At 39.8% G+C, this 17,664-nt stretch overlaps 1 long non-coding RNA gene across 1 annotated transcript in view; it reads right to left on the bottom strand.

Moving 5' to 3' along the window:
• Positions 1 to 2,438: 2,438 nt before the first annotated feature.
• LOC118153567 (uncharacterized) overlaps positions 2,439 to 17,664 on the bottom strand; it is a 76,366-nt gene continuing 61,140 nt past the window's right edge. The window contains exon 6 of the long non-coding RNA XR_013536338.1: positions 2,439 to 16,038. This is a non-coding gene — a long non-coding RNA (uncharacterized LOC118153567). The remainder of the gene's footprint in view (positions 16,039 to 17,664) is intronic.

Raw genomic sequence — 17,664 nt, 5'->3', positions numbered from 1 at the left:
CACTAAATAAGTGTACTTCTTCATCTTCTTTCTTTCTTTCCTTTCTAAGTTTGCAATGTTTAATACAACCCTGAACCCACGGCCATACATATTAGCAATGGAGAAAAGGCAACTCTAAAAATGTTTGTTGAAGCAATGAAGGGAAATTGTAAGACTGAGTGGATGTTGGATGACCTTGTAATTATAATTTTTAGGTGTGATAATAGCATTAGTTTTATGCAGCAAAATACCCATACTCTTTAGAGATGTGGAATGTGGAATGTGGAATGTAGGGGTGAAATAAAATGACACTAGGAATTTGATTTTAAGTAATTCAGAAAAATAATAGAGAGGAAAAGAAATTGATTAAACAAGTGTTGCAAGCCCTCAACAACTGTTGAATCTGAAGTGGGCTGTGGATATTCTCTCTCCCTGTAAAAGTATGTTTCAAAATAAACATAATAAAATTTATTATAAAAACGGAAAGATAAATAATGCTTGACCAAAGGAAAAGTTGTTTTCTCAGGAATGTAAAAATGCCTTTTCAGCTAAGGATTTTTCTCAAGGCCAGCCACTGTCAAATAAATAATCTACAATTTCAAAAAATGATAAACTTGTGTTCTTGAGTTCTGGAGTCTTAAGAACTTCCTTCCGTGATTTATGCATTGATAGGAAAAGGCAGAAAACCTTCAATAAACGGACCAGAAATTGGAAATGACACATAACTTGATTTGCTACTAGATCATCAAGTGCTGATTATAGCAGTGGCCATATGGGGATAGAACAAGATTAGAGATTTGGGGGTCCCAGGTCTGCTTCTGTATTTTTCCCATGAGTCCCTGTGTGGCTTTTGGTGAACATCTTTACACTTTAGTTTCCACATCTGTAAAGTCACAAGGTTCTACAATGTTAAAGTCAAGGTTTGTTTCAGGCCTGCAAGTACAAATTCCAGATTATATTAGTAAACCTGCTTCAGTAACATGAGAGACAAAAAAAAGGTCAAGTTCGAGATATGAACTGGCAAATCAGGAGACAGCAAATTTATTCAGTCCTATTGAATTCTCAACACAGGAAGCCCAAGTGTAACAACTTTTGCTCTTAAGAAAGTCTGACTAGCAAAGGAAATAATATGGAAAATAAACAGATTTCAAAAAAGGTCCTAGCCTCAGCATAATTCTATTAAAGAAAAAAATATATATTGCCAACTAAAATATTGTGTGCGTTTCTAACACTGAGAATAATGGATATAAATGGCCCTTATTTATGCTTCAAAAAAGTTTAAAAATAATTTTTATTTCCTTCACAGGGATAGAAAACTGCATGAAAACACGTACTTCTAGTGAAATTAAACTGTTTGAGATAGGAGGGTTGACAGGACGGAATGGGATTTACTAGACCACCCAAACCATTTGCTATTATTCTCTGAAGAGGTTAGCAGGTGTTGGCTCTGCAAATACACGACTGCTTTCACAACGATGCCCTATGTGGGTGTACAAAGCTATGGCCCATTTTTTTCTCAGGTCTTGCTTTCTGCCACGTGGTGCCTTCCATAGTTTGCCATTTCTGACTCTGGGTTTGAAATTTGAGATTAATAAGCTACACATCGCCAAGCAAGCAGGACCAGCATCGCTGTTCAGAGACACGGACTGTCCCATGGGGACAGTTCATTATGCAATTTTTTTTAGAAAACACACAAAACATTGATTATGCTACCAAAAGATTTATTTCAAAAAATTAATAGGTGTCCTAGATCTCATGTTTCCAAAAATACACATCTCTTAAATTTACCTCTTCACCTGGCCCCTCTTTTTTCATTCAGATCCACCCTATTTCTTTCTAAGGGCAGCCATGCAACACTGAGGAGTGGTGCCTGAACAAGGGGAAAAATGCATGCTATTTCAAGGTTATGAGAAATCTTGCAAAGAGGAAAGAGAATTTTTCTCATACCAGTGTGCTCTAGTAACTTAGCTGTCATTTATTGCAGAACATAGAAACATCAAATGATGCCATCTATAATGTGACCTACAGCAAGTGTTTTCTTGTCCCAGAAATTATCCAATTTTCTGTTCCCAAAAAAATGATCACTCTTCTTCTTAGAACGTTCTTAAGAAATTTTTCTGAATTCTAAATTGCTACTTTCTAATCTCCTGAGACCAGTTCTTTTGTCTAGTCAGAAATGTTTCTCTGATTTTTTAATGATAGACACACACACATTCATTTGAAAGTAATCCTGTGACAATGAGCAGGATTCCATATGGTTGGTCATAATTGTATTTAAGTCCATTCTACATTTCATAAAAGTTTCAAGCTCCAAAATAAGTATTCTGCCACCTGATAGAAGCTATTTCATGAATCTCTATAGTTTTATCGTCAAGTTTGCAATAAGAAAAGAGTTGGTTTTCTGAGTTATCTAAGTCAGAACGTCTCAATCTTGAGCCTGCATCAGAATCACCTGAAGGATTCGTTAAAATACAAATTCCTTAAAAAAATAAAAAAACAAAAATACAGATTCCTGGCGCCTGCCTCCAGAGTTTCTGATTCAAAATTTGTGGGTAGAGCCAGGGGTGGTGACTCACACCTGTAATCCCAGTGCTTTGGGAGCCTGAGGCAGGCAGATCACCTGAGGTCAGGAGTTCGAGACCAGCTGGTCAACATGGTGAAACCCCATCTCTACTAAAAATACAAAGGTTAGCTGGGTGTGGTACTGCACTTCTGTAATCCCAGCTATTCAGGAAACTGAGGCATGAGAATTGCTTGAACCCAAGAGATGGAGGTTGCAGTGAGCCAAGATGGAGCCACTGCACTCCAACCTGAGCAACAGAGCAACTCCATCTTAAAAAAAAAAAAGTTGTGAATTGGAACCTTAGAAATTAGATTTCAACTAGGTTTCCGGGTCAATGTGGATACTGATGCTGCTGGCCTGGGAACCACACCTTCAGAACTACTCAGCTAAATATACGTGGCATAGATGTTTCAGTAACAGAAAAGGACCGTTACTCCATTCTCAGCCATCTAAACATTTTGAGTGGCCCAGTAGGTAAGAAAGGAGCCTCCCCTATATATTTTGGAAACCAAATCTTAAACAAGCCTTGGTATAAACAGATTCACTTCAAGTTTCAGCAATCGCAGAGTGCAATCAACTCAAAATTAGGGGAGATCTTGCTTAATTTTCAGTCTAAAAAATCTTATTTGGTCATCACATAATTCTGAATTACATAAGTTAACAAAGCATCAGGAATTCATGGGGAAGAGTGGGAAAGAGTGCTGTAGTTTCTCCTCCCCCCAAATCATGACTGTCATTAGCAACATGACAAAGTATCTAAAACTCTCTGAAGTTTCAGGGTTGATGTAAAGTCCTATCGATGTGACCCTGGAAAGTGAGGTTCACCACCTCGGCTGTGGCCACTGACCTCTGTGGATAATCAGTATTATCTCTATTACCTCTGGGTCCTTGGACATCCTTGCTGGTCCAGGCCTCCTCTTTCGTCACTGGGCCCTCTGGTTGTCCCTCATACTAAGGTGATGATGACACCAAGAATAAAGAAGTCTTTCAATAGTGATTTCCTGCATCTCGCTTATCCCAGCTCAGAAAAATCTTGCCATTCAAATGAACTGGCGTCACAAATGGAGTGGAAGCAGGGAGGGAGGGAAGAGGGGAGATGGGGCAGGGGGAGGGGAATCCCTTTCAAAGCTCTCCCTGTAAGCAGAGGAGCCCGGAGCAGGAAGAGGAGGAGCCCAAAGCTGGCTATTTTTAAGTTGTAATGGGAGCCTTTGGTCCCCTCTCCTCTTTCTCTCAAGCCCTTGAACAACTTGCCAAAGGCATAAATCGCCCAGGCAATTCATTCTGGCTCCATTTCCTCCCTACTCAATTGGCAAGCAAGTGCAGGCAAAGCCATGCCCAGGGCAATTTGAGCCTTTCCCTCAAAATCTGCAACCTGCTTTCACAAAGTTGTCTTCCATCAGGATCAAAGCGTTGCCTCCTAAATTATGTTGCTCAAGGAGGGATGCTGGGGAAAGAAAACATAGCCTGTCGTGGAGAAGCTGAGTCTTGAAACACAAGAGACCAACACGGCTCCTCTTCTACCCATGACCACAGGGGAAGGGACCGAGTCGCCACTGTGGGTCTTGTGATGAAGTGGCAAGTTCATTAAGTACACAGATGGGCATTTTGGCACCTCTCCTCTCCTGGTCTCACACTGGAGGTCAGGGGAGGGAATCACAGCAATGACTGTGCCAAGCCAATTGGAGGAAAGAGAAAATTGGTCCTGGGTTGACACAGAAAAGTCTCAGACAGGACAAAGGCAACTCTCAATTTACCCTTCTGGGCTACTTACTTTTGGCATTAAAAAGGGTGTTATCTGTACCAGGAAAGACAACGAATGCCTGAGTTAACACTTGTTGCCTCTGTTTTATTTTTAGGCTCTTCCATCAGACAAAGGAGGGCAGGGCCTGTTACACTTCAGGCTTCAGACCACACTCGGTTTTCTCAGGTTCCCCTGGACACAAAGGCCCTAAATAATTTTCCATAGAGACCTGGCAAGTCCATGCAGCCTGATCTCAGAGTGGCTGCTGAACCTGGGCTTGTGAGCTCAGTTATCTGTCCCCAGCAGGATCTGTATTATCATCCCGTCTGATTTTCCCATCCAATTAGTGGGCTGTTCCTGCTGAAGCAACACTTAACCATAAGAAAACATATATGTATAATCAGCATGGTGTGGCCAATCTAAGAAAAAACGAATAGCTCCAAGACCCAAGTCATCGTCGCTGGTAAAATGTCAGTGCATTGGCTGGATATCAGCACTGGGGACTTCCTGGGATATATTTATCTGTGTCTTCTTAACTTTTGTAGAGAAAACACAGAGTGACCTGCGCCACCTGAGAAGTCTGAAAATGCCCTGGGCAATCAGTCTGATCTGCTCCCAGAAGAGAGCTCCAACTGTGCTTGTCAAGGGCAAGGCCATCGGACTGCCCGAAATTCTGGGGAGATGATGCAACCAAAGACACTTGAGCACACTCCTGCCCCAACCACCTCCCCTTCCCTGCCAGTCCCAGCTCATCTCCAGGACGGTTTGCCATGGATAATGTGAAGATAATATCTCTTCACATCAATTTCTTTTTGCTTAAATCCAGTCCTTTAAAAAGAAGGCAATGAATCTTTCTGGGACAAAGTGGAAGTAGAAACTTGGAAATTAAAGTATATGAGAAGCTCCAATAGAACATAACAGAAAATAAGCAAAAACTCTCCCTGCCCTAGACTTCAAGGCTCAGGCCTGCTTCTCTCCCTTTAAAAGGGAGACTCACTGGAGTTAGAGAGGTGATGGAGACGCATTAGCAGCAAATGGAGATGGTCTATCTAATCAGAAGAAATGAAAGAGATGGAAAAGGGATCGAAAAGGAATCTCATGATTGTGATTCAGTGTTATTTAGCTCTGGTTTGGGTCAGCATTCCAAATAAATCATTTCAAAAAATAACTAAGGCTATATTTTTTTAACTCTTTTTAAGCCATGACCCACTGAAAAAAACAAGTTGCATTTTGCAGACACACCACACACACACACACACACACACACACACACACACACACAGATACTTGCCTTTACAAATTGTAATGTACCCTAATATTTCTTGTTCTATCCTATTTAAAAAAAAAAAAAACACTAGTTATGACCCATACGTGTGTTCTCAGCCAGTTGTTAAAACACTGCCTTCAACCTTGGGAGACATTGGTTACACGCTTATCCCGAACTCCCATTCAGTGTAGAAATCCCCTCCACATCATTCTCAGTTATCCTATCACAGCTTGTTCAGCACGCTTAATCCCCTTTATTCAAATACTCTTCATTGGCTTTTTTTCTTTACCATTGAAATGCATTATCTTTCTCCCCTGAGCTAAATTGTCAGTTCTTTCAGCTCATGAGAAAACCAGATGTCCTTATATTTTATTGTGAAAAAATGCTACATAAATGCAAAAATGACTAAATTTAACTTTGACACAGCTGGATATCTGGAAATTTATTTTTTTTCCTACTCCTTCAGTCCTCACAAATAAACAGGATACTATAATCAAGCATATCTGTCACTGATCTCGGTGATAGGCATAAAAGAAGAAATAGTGATTTTCCTTCCTCCTGATAGTCTACCTCCAAGTGCTTAAGAGTAAAACTTGTCCAGCATGGGACTCAGTATGCCTCAAAAGTGAAGTACACAAAAGACATGCAGGGCTGGATGAGCTGTTTTTGCACAGCCACCCTGGGAGGAATCACACCGTGCATCATTGCATCATTGGGCTTGCCAACAGCAGGACTGAAACTGAGGCGTATCCTGGAAAACAACGGCTTTCTGCTGACATAAAATCCTGGAATAAGATCTTATCCCAGGATCTTGTAGTTTCATCTCTTAGCAAACAATGTCAGAGACTTTCATCCATGGATTTTGGTTTTCTGCTTTGTAGAATAACAAATGTAGTCGGATCTTATTTTTAGATTCTTTTGATTGTATACCATTGTTCTCAATTCAAAACTCCAGGCATAAAATTATATCACATAAATGGCAAGACAATGAAAATGATTGTAATCCTGTGTTTTAGACCCAAAATAACTTCAATAACAATAGCTAACATTTCAAAATCGAATTATGTGCCATGGGCCTTCCTAAGTATTTTCTTGGCACTTAGCTCAATTAATCCTAACATTAACCCTATGAGGTAGTGCAATGGACTGAATGTTTTGCATCCCTCTCAAAATTCATATGCTGAAATCCTAGCCCCCAAGGAGACAGTATTAAGAGTGTAACCTTTGGGAGGTGATTAGGTCATGAGGGCAGAGTCTGCATGAATGAGATCAGTGGCCTTATAAAAGAAACCCCAGAGAGCTAACTCAGCCCTTCCACCATGTAAAAACAAAGCAAGCAGGTGCTGGCTCTGAGAAAGTGGGCCCTTACCACACACCAAATCTGCTGGCACCTTGATCTTGGACTTCCCAGCCTCCAAAACTGTGAGAAATAAATTTGTGTTTATAAACCACCCTATTTAAGGTATTTTTGTTAGAGTAGCATAAATAGATTAAGATAGGTAAGGTATTACTATTGTTGCCAAGTTACAGAAGAGCAAACTGAGATGTAGAGATATGAAGTGAATTTCCCAAGGTCATGTACCTCATTGACAATTTTCCAAGGTCATGTGACTCATTGACAGAACCACAGCCAAACTTAAAACCAATATTCTTAGCCTCCTTTCTGGGTTGTTCAATTCTCTCACAAGTAATTCAACAAAGACCCTGGTATTAGGATGGAAGAACAGTAACAAGTCTTTCAGAGGAGGACTCGAATAGGTGGTAAAATGATTTAATAAGCACAACAGTATAATGATTAAGTGGATGAAACAGCTTTTACAAAAATCTCCATTTTCTGTAGGTTCCCAGAGGATATGTCCATCAGATTTCATCCCTCACCCTCCTTCCCCCACTAATAGACGTAAACATGGCTGCTTTCAAGTGTTTTAGGAAAGTGGTACTCAAGTGTGTTGTCCCTAAGATGAGCAACATCAGCATCACCTGGAAACATGTTAGAGATGCAGATGCTTATATCTCACTTTTTTAAATATAGGTCTTATTGTTTTGATAAGGTAGGGCCAACAAATCAGGAGACAACTGCCACTGCAAAGACAGTGTACTCGGCACAGTTTCCAAGAGAAGGGGTCACCCCCACACCATGGGCAGGGCCTACATGGGAAAGACCTGGGTGGCTCAGGACGCAGAGGGAGATGGGAGAAATGTCAAGAGCCTTGACTGTGGTTCCCACAGGAAGGAATTGCCAGGAAGGGTAAGTTTAGAATTGAATAATTCCAGTAGGATTTTGGGTAGAGGGGTTATCCCTAGTTGCCCTGAGGAGATTAGGTGGATAGTGGCCTGACAAAGGAGGTAGGTGGGATGGGGGCTCTGAATTGTTTGGTTTGCATTTACAAGGTGTGCAACCGGTGAGTTGTCTACTGTCCCTTGGAATTGACAAACCCTGGGAAGGGCAGTGATGTTAGGATCAGCAAGGTTTCAAATGTCAAAGCATTAGAACCCCCAAAATAAAAGACAGGGTTAGTACATCACTCTAGACTTGCTAATTACAGTCTGTGATTCACAATTTTAGAATTTATTCTCCCACATTTCGCATTGCACCAGGAGCTATATGTATGTAGTACACACCTGATTTTTTCCTTTACTCAAGAATTAACAACTTTAAAGAAGCTTTCTTTAAAGACATTCAATACACACAAAGACTTCAAATAATACTATTTATTTCTTTATGTCCTCCAAACAGCTGTGTATCTGAATTAGAATTAAAATAGCCAAAGTTTTAAATAATAAATAGTACACAGAGGCATTCCAGTGGACCCCTCAAAACTTGATGCTTAGCATTATTCACAATAGCAAAGATGTGGAATCAATCCAGGTGCCCAACAAAAGAGTGGATTGGTTAAAGAAAATGCCGTACACATACACTGTGGAATACTATATAACAATAAAAAAGAACAAAATCATGTCCTTTGCAGCAACATGTATGCAGCTGGAACCTATTATCTTAAGCAAATAAACACAGAAACAGAAAACCAAGTACCATATATTCTTACTTATCAGGAGGAGCTAAACATGGGGTACTCATGGACATAAAGATGGCAACAGTACACACTGGGGTCTACTAAAGAAGGGAGGAAGAAAGGGTTGAAAAACTAACTCTTGGGTATTATGCTGAGTACCTGGGCAGCAGGATCAATCATATCCCAAACCTCAGCATCACAGAATATATCCAGATAACAAACCTGTACATGTACTTCTGAATCTAAAATAAGAGTTGAAATTATTTTTTTAAAAAGGAAAAAGAGATAAAACCTAAGGCAATATAAATTTTAATTAATAATAATGTATCAATATTGGTTCACTAATTGTAACAAATATACCATACTCATGTAAGATAGCAATAGAGGAGGGAACCAGGTAAAGAGGTATATGGGAATCTTTTGTACTATATTTTACATTTTCCTGTAATGCTAAAACTTTTTTTAAAAGTCTACTTTAAAAAATTTTAATACAAAACTTAATGCTTAATCATCAGAATGATCAGAGAGCTTTAGGGTCAAGGGTACTTGATAGGCTTTTAGGAGTTTTACCTCAGAAAACTTCAATTTGTTTTTCTGGAATTTTCCATAAATTTCTGAAGGACCTGCTTCTAAGCTTGGTCAACAACAGAAACTGTTAGTTGTTTCATGTATACTGAGAAAATTATAGAACTCAACTTTTTACTACCCAAATTTTTAAGTCTATGCTTTGAAAATAGGTTGAAGATGGAAAAGATGACAGATTTGGAACTCAGTACTAGTTGTGCTTTAATTAGTTGTGTAATATTGAGCAAGGGAATAAGTCCCTATGGGATTTGAGTTCACTCTCTATAGTGCCAGGGTGTTGGATAAGAAGATATCTCAAAGCAAATGTGGCTCATCTATATCTAAAGGCTTCTCACTGAAAAATTCCTTGAAGATGACAATGCTTTTACTACAGTCAAACACAAATAAATTTTTCTACTGACTTTAAGTTCCAAAATCCTAAGTGCAATCGTTACTTAAGACACCCTGGTCTACATGTCTGTGTAGCACAGGAGCTCTCAGTCTTGGTTGTGCATCAGAACTGTCTAGGGAAGTTTTTTAAAACGTCTATGTCTGGGATTGATTCCCAGAGATTGTTCTTAGATCCATCTCAGGCATAGGAATCTTTTAAAGCTCCCTGGGTATCTGTAATGTGCACCCAGCATTGAGAGGCAAGGACCTATACCAAGTGCTGGAGCATTCTTTAAATCAGGAGAGAACATAGGTTGGTTAGTTCTACAGGTATTGGAATCCATGGTGGGTGAGTGGGGAGGATACTATGAGTTTGGCCTCACCCATAAAAAGAGAGGAGTTGATGAGCAGATAATGATTTCATAAATTATTCTGTGAGACAAGGAATAGGACATCATGGGTAAGAGTAATATTCTCCTCTCTTCCGGTAGGAAACCGAAAGGGCATTTAGCTTCTGAAGTCCTGGGAAAAGCACATCTGCCAGACATTAGTGTTTTCATGAAAGGTAGCAGAGGGAACTCATGGAAGTTCCTATCTATGTGGGAGTTCGCAGGCAGCAGAGAGCCTGGAAGGGATGCCAGAGCAGGGGAAACACCCAGGACTGTGAGCACGTATGAGACGCCAAATGGGACCCTTGGTTCTTCCAGAAATGCTTGCCAGAGGAAGAGGGGGATGAGATTTACATAGGCCGAATTTTTGGATTAGACAGTTGAAGTGTTCATGGCCTGAACTCTTCACCTTTCCTGTATCCACGCCCTTCACTATGTAACCTTGCAGTGTTTTCCCACTCTGTCTCTGAACCATGTGATGCAGTTTGGCAAATGGGATGTTAGCAGATGGAATGCAAGTAGAGAGCTGAAAAATCCTATCTGCCTTTCTACTCTCACTCTTTCCATCTCTATGTCTGCCACATGAACATGCTTTCCTACATGTGCAGTCAGCCCACTGATCTCAAGATGTGTGAGCAAGCCCAGTTGAAGCAAAAAGATCTGAAGGTGACTCTCAAGGATTCCTACTTCCTGGTGTTCATTAGTTTATGCAATTTCCTCCTCTTGAATATGGATGAGACCTGTGACTTCCTTCTAATCAACAGAATACGGGAAAGGTGATAGGATGTCACTCGTATGATTACATTATTTATACAAGACCATCTCACTAGAGTGGATCTTATGCTACAGCTAACCTTAAAGAAAGAAGCAGCCACATATAAAATGTGGAGAGGCCCATGTGGCTGAAGGAAAAACAATATGGAAGATTTTAGGAACTTAGAGCCTCAATTCTGCAGCTGTAGGAAACTCAATTCTGCCAAAAACCAGAGAGAATTTGAAGCAAACCCTTTTCCAGTTGAAACTCCAGATAAAACCACAGCCTAGCCAGTACTGATTGGAGCCTGGTAAGACCCAGAAGCACAAAACCTTCACCCAGATACCTAACCCACAGAAAGTGTGAGATATAAATGTGTATTGTTTTAAGTTTGTGTAATTTGCTATGCAGTAATAGACGATTAATACACAAGCCAAGATCAGAACCACCCAGCTGACCCACAGCATAATGAAGTAAATAAATGCTTATTGTTGTATGTGACAGGGTTTTAGGGTGACACCAAGTTGTTCCCAATTATGTCAGCTATGGCCATCCTAGACGAGCCAACATCCAGATATATGAGCAATCCAGCCAAGATCATCAGAGTAACCTACCTAAGCCAAATATGACCACAGACACATAAGCCAAGCCAAAATCTGTCAAGTCCAGCACAGATTAGCTGAACCCCACAAACTCGTAACCTAACTATAAATGCTCATTTCTGTCTGTGACTGGGGTTTTGTGAATGTTACACAGCATAATTGTAGCAATAGACAGTGAGATACAGTGAGAGCGAAATTTAGTTGTTGTTTCTTTAGTACCCAAAAGACACATGAGGATTCTGGAAATTAGAAACTGATTATAATATAACAGGATAAAAATAGCATTAATCATAACTTATGTCAGTGGAGAATTCCTGAAACCTTTAGTCAGTCATACCTAAGACAAACATCCTTGTCCTGGGACAGCTTCAATACTGTTGTCTTCATCATCTTTTAATTTGTCAGTTCTGTTTCTTCCACATCTATCTCACTAGAGTGATCAATTTCTTGAAGCAAGTTCTTAATACTAATTACAGAGAAATAGCTACTTTTAATTCTGAGTTAATACTTTATGTATACACACACACACACCACTGACTGAACATCCAGAGCTCTTGCTACTGCTCCTTGTATATACAATCAATGCCATAATTTGAGGATTTTGCTTTTCAAGACTCACTGTAAATTTTGATCTACTAGGACTAAGTATGAGGGAATGTCAGACACTACAAGATTATAGACTGTTCTGTGGCCTCTGTTGTTTCTGGTTCTTTCACTCTCTCAAATGCATGCACACATTCTTCATTACGACAGTTGAAGAGATTGACACCCTCTGAACTTAGTGGGTGAAGAACAATTTCCAGGTTGAGTCTGCTCTGAAAATGAACTGTATGCCATGGAGCAATGACAAACCTAGACTACGTCCTATACTGAAGTGTTTAATCTTCACCCTGATGCAGCTGCCCTGTGAGTCATTTGACATTGTTTCAAGTCCTTTATATACATGGACTAAACTATCCATCTTGTGGTGATTACTCCCATAAAAGAACAGTTTCCTTAGATAAAACATCGAGATTGGGGCAAGGGGACTTCTGTGCTGATTTTTAAAAATACATCAAGCTATATACTTAGGGTGTGTGTGCTATTCTCTGAGTTACAATGTAATACAAATTTTATATTTTTAAAACTGTTTGCTACTACCAGAATGCATCTAATTCAGTACAATCTACTATAATTCTTTGGTAACTTCAAGTCCACTTAATCTATGGATAATGAGTAAGCTACTGCCAAAGATCCTACAAAGCAATAGAGAAAATGTAACTATATTTCTTTTACCCAAATCTGCTTCTGTACCAAAATCAAGAGACTTCTGCCCTTCATGTTGGAGATTTTGACAGCTCACTCATCATGCAGTTCAACCAAACTAATGAAACTAACATCCTTAATACAGTTTCAAGGGATGAAGGGAGATCTTCCTATGACCTGATGTTGCCTTATCTTGTCAAGATCCCCAGAGAAGGAGATTTTCCATTCTGTGTTGCACAGCATCTGTCACTACCTCCAAAATTGAGACAGCAACATCTCAGTCCAGAGCAACACAGCAAGAAAACAAACAAACCTGGACGTAATGAGAAGCAACCAATGAATCCATCAGAATTTACATAGTTAGCAGCCTTCAACCTCCCAGCAACTCCATGTGTCTGGGAAATGGTCATTTTTCCCATTTCATTATTGAGGTAACAAAATTCTGGGGTTTGCCAAAAGTCATGTAGCTGAAGAGTGGTGTAACTCAGTGCAAAGCCAGCAATCAACGATCTTCCATCCACTTCTCCTTCTCTTTCCAGAGCTTCTCATAATGAGCCAAAGCAGAAATCCCATCTATACTGTTGGAATTACTCTTGAACACCAGAGATGATTCTTCATAATATTTATGTGATAAAGTTGGTGTACCTGTATCCAAGCTACACTGTCATGTTTCTATTTTATAACTCAGGAGTTGGGAACATGGAAGAATTTCCTTTCTGTTTACCTAGGCCATGGCCTACATGAGAACAGAACCATTCATTGAAAGGGTCCCACAAATATTTTGGAATATAAACTTCTGGCATAAGAAATGCACAAAAAAGTCATGGATTTAACAATTTAGATTCTATTAAAATGTTCTGTAATAACTACATTCTGTAAGAAGAGAGACAACCCAACACAGGAAAATAGAGGCCCAAGGGAGGAAATATTCAACAATATTATTGAAATGTTAAAGAAGTGGTTCCTCCTGAACCAGCAGCATCAGCACTTGTTCAGACAGCGGGTTACTGGACCGCATCCCACACACTAGAAACAGAATCGGAAGCTCTGGAGGTGGGGCTCAGTCATGTGTGTTTTAACAAGCTGCCCAGGTAATTTTGATGCAGTTAAAGCTTGAAAATAACTATGACAAAATAAATAAAGCATCAGGTAGCGTATTAGAAGTGTTTAAAAATAGTACAACATGTCAACCCAAGTTGAAAAAATAAAAGAGAGCTTACCATTCCATCAGAAGAAAAACACAACAGCAATAATTTCTAAGTAAGAAGAAACAAATTCTAAAACAGGAAAGGCAAGTTTGGGGTTTTTTTAAAAACAGATTTTTGCTCATATTTTTATAATTTATGGTTGTAAATACTTCATAAAGTGCTTCACAGGGACGAAGTTATTTGGCAGGAGGTGCCTTGAACAGTAACTTCAGTGGACATTGGTACCTATACACTACTTCTCATTACATTTCATTCCACTCGTTTTAATTTTCTCATTTTTTAATCCCCTTTCTCTTACTTACCCTTTCTTTTTCCTCCCCTTAGTGAGGACTTATGCCTGCCAATAGCAAGCTTAGCATAGTTGACTTCTTTCTGGAGGTCCTCAGGTTAAAAATGTTGACATTCTACATCGTCCCTCAGATCCCCTAAGTAGAAAACTAATATTTACCCACCTTAACAGCAAGTGTAGCCATTAGGGAAAGCCCAGCTGACTTTATTTAGTATTTTAAATAATAATTTTCAACTCAAATGAGCATTGCAAAGTGTAGACTGCTTTCACACATGGATTATCTTTAAGGAGTTGCAATCATATTGAAGACAAGAATGCTGTCTTTATATTTCTAATATGAGAACAAGTACATGGGTGAAGACTCAATAAATACATCCTTATTCAATTAATATAGGTGATTTTTCCAACTACTCTGCAAGGGAAGCAAAGCAACTATGCTCATTTTAAAGATGAGAAACAGGGTCAGAGAGAATACAGACCTTACCTTACACACCAAAGAAATACTAAATCCAAGCATCTATGACTCAGGCCTGTGCTCATTACACCACCAGTTATAGCTATAAAAATAAAATCATTTACAACAGCATTGAAGGAACTGCAAAGCAATATGCTTCAAATGCCCGAAATGGCTTCCCAAGGCCATGAGCAGCATGCTATGCAGTCCAGCTGGGAAGACTATCTCACTGACCTCTTGCACCAAGGAATTCCTCTGGTTTCTATTTCTAACTTTTTCAATTGTGCAACTCTGTTCCTGGGATGGGAGATCTGTTAAAATGCTTGAGAATGTGTTGCCCTTCTCTTGAGTTAAACCATCAATCTTTGGAAAAGAGACATTTCTCATCAGCAGACTAAGTCCTGGGCAGAACCTTTGGGCAGATACTGAACAGGCCAGTAGACTAGAACTTCATAAGGATGGCATCACCCATCACCAAAGAGAGAAAAGAAGCAAAGCTTGCTCAGAGAGTGATTGTCCCAATTTTAAATAGAAAAAAAAAACATTATAAACACAAACCTTAATAACACAGAAATAAGCAAACCAGTGGACCCCATAATAAGGAAAATGCATTCAGAAGGCCTGATATGAGGCCCAGGAATTAGCATGTTGAACTTGCAGTACAACGGTTTCTAATGCAGACTCCATGACTACTCTTGAGAAAAACTGAGGTGTATAATAGTCTACATAGGTCTGGACTAAAAACCAAGCCAAAATCCTCAACACACATGGCAAACGTAAAGAGGAATCTTTGACAGCTCAAATTCTTCCTACTCAAATGTCGCCCACTTCGTTGACCGTAATAGTTTTCTTTCTTCCTCTCAGCACTGTGACCATCACTTCATTGTTCTCAGGTCATTCTTAGCCCCATCTCCTAATCTTCTCTGCACACCATGAAGGTGGGTCCTGCAGCCTCTATTTTCCAGGCTCCTGTACCAACTGACTTCCATCCAGTTTCACCCAATGAGAGATGCTGGCAGAAGGTTAAAGAGCAGAAATAAAAGAAAGGCCAGAGCATTTCCCCTATCCCTCTCCGTCATAGGCAATGTCTCAGGTAGCAATTGTGCCTTCTCAATGGGTCTGGCTCCTGTTGGAGAGGCTGCTAAGGCTCCTACTTTTGCTAGGTGAGCTTAGCTCCCAGTATCCCAGAGATACTACCTTCTTCCTAGTGCATCTAGCCTCAGGAAAGACAATGGCATCTTGCTTTTGCAAATCTTCGTGTTTCCTTAGCAACTTCTATTTGGTGTCTCAGATGTTCCACCAACTATGTGTCCAACTCTGTGTTTTGAATTTTTTGGGGGTTTCAGATTAGATCAGTTTCTGTTTTCCTGAATGACTCCGAACTGATACCTAGAGGAGCTTTATTTCAGCCATCTTGGACATCAACCTTGGGCTCCCCGCCACAGCATTCCATAAAGATGTGATGGAACTCTCATCCTAACATCCATCACTCACTATTCACCAGTTGAATCTGGCAATGTGGTTGGCCAGGTAGCTTCTCTCCTTCTCTTAGTATCCCACCTTCATCTCTCCCAAAGTTCTGAAATCAGAGACAAAACACACCACTGAGTTTAGTCTGCCTTCTTTGACTGATTCTTCCTGTGTCTCATATCCCCAGAACCCAATGTCTAGGAATCAGTCAATAAATTCAAAGTGTATAAGAGCTGAAGCTTTTGCATTTTAATAGGGGCTTTCAACATTAAATCCAGAATGTGATTGAAAGAAAAATTTCAACAGGGACAAAAGGATAAATATTTTAGTACAAGCATCATCTTTCTGAGTAATCTCAAATTATACTCTGTGGGCAGCTACGTGTTCTAGTTAACAAAGAAAGGAGTAAATCTAGCCTGGGCTGGGTAAAGGAAGAGCGGTGGGAGTAGGAAAGAGAGAAACTAACCACTAAACATCAGCTAACCTTAATCGAGTACTTGCCATGTTCAAGACACTGTCCTAAATGCTGTAGGTGTATTATCTCATTTAATTCTGACACCACCTTGAGATATGTATTAATACCTTTTTAGCAAATAGGGGAATACAGCATAGAAGGTTAGTTATTTGCCCAAAGATGGTATCCATGGTAAACAGAAGAGCCAGGATTCAAGATAAAACCACAGGGCCTGTGTGCTACATCACCTCCCAAAAGTGAGTCAAATCAAGAAGTAAGAAGTAATCAAAGCTATCATATTATTACTAGTAGAACATAAAACACACCTCCCTTTTCTCTTTCCTTTTTGCTGAGGTTTTCCTGATTGTCTACATGTATAGCACATGCTATGTGTGTTTGTTTCAGGAAAAGCCAATCACTCAGTGATGAGGACACTACAGAGGTGAGTGGCTTCAGCGGGGAGACAGCATAATTCACAGCATGGGTGGGCTCTGTTCTGTTATCATAGCCTGGTGGTGATTTTTTCAGGCTTGATGACTTTGCAAGGCTGGAGACATGCTTCCTCAGGAAGAGGGAGAGTGACCGAAACATTTCCTCTCTCTGGAGACAGGATTCAGCCAAAGCATGGTAATGAGGGAGAGACTTCGCTGATGCACAATTTAACCCCTGGCTCTAACAATTACGAATTACTAACCTAAAGTATAACTGGTGTGTTCTATTTGCAGAAAAAAAGTAATAATTCACTGAGTAATTTATGCAGCATTTACTTCATATTAAAATACCAAGGGAGGCACCAAGAAAATTAGTAGTTAATAGTAAAAACAAAGAAAGATATACTAGAAAACACTGCTATGCTTGCAGTTTATGCTCTTCTCTAAAATACAGATGTGGATGTGTGTCTGAGGGAGATGCATTTGTCTAAACCCTCTGGCAAATTGACAGAAAACCCAATTTAACAGGCATTTTAAAATGGGGGAAAATTTTATCGTCGCAATAGCCAATATCTTGTTTCAGAAACAAGTACCTCTAGAAACTCTAAAACGTCTTCATAATATCTTGGAATCATGGACTTTCTTGGTGAATTCCTTTCAGAAAGGACCTTACCACCACAACTTAAGACGGCAAGATGGTCCACCACAGTCCCAGACAAATTTCTTCTTCTTTTAGCAACGCCAGTGGACAGACAAGACCTCCTTTACTACCTTCATCCTTGACTTCCTTCCATACTTCCTATACCTACAGCAAAAGTACTGAGATTCACTGTAATTGTAAATTCACTGT

Source organism: Callithrix jacchus, chromosome 5 (genome assembly GCF_049354715.1).
Source record: "Callithrix jacchus isolate 240 chromosome 5, calJac240_pri, whole genome shotgun sequence".
Taxonomy (NCBI): Eukaryota; Metazoa; Chordata; class Mammalia; order Primates; family Cebidae; genus Callithrix; species Callithrix jacchus.
The sequence above is the reverse complement of the archived record's forward strand: the minus strand, read 5'-3'. Positions and strand labels throughout refer to the sequence as shown.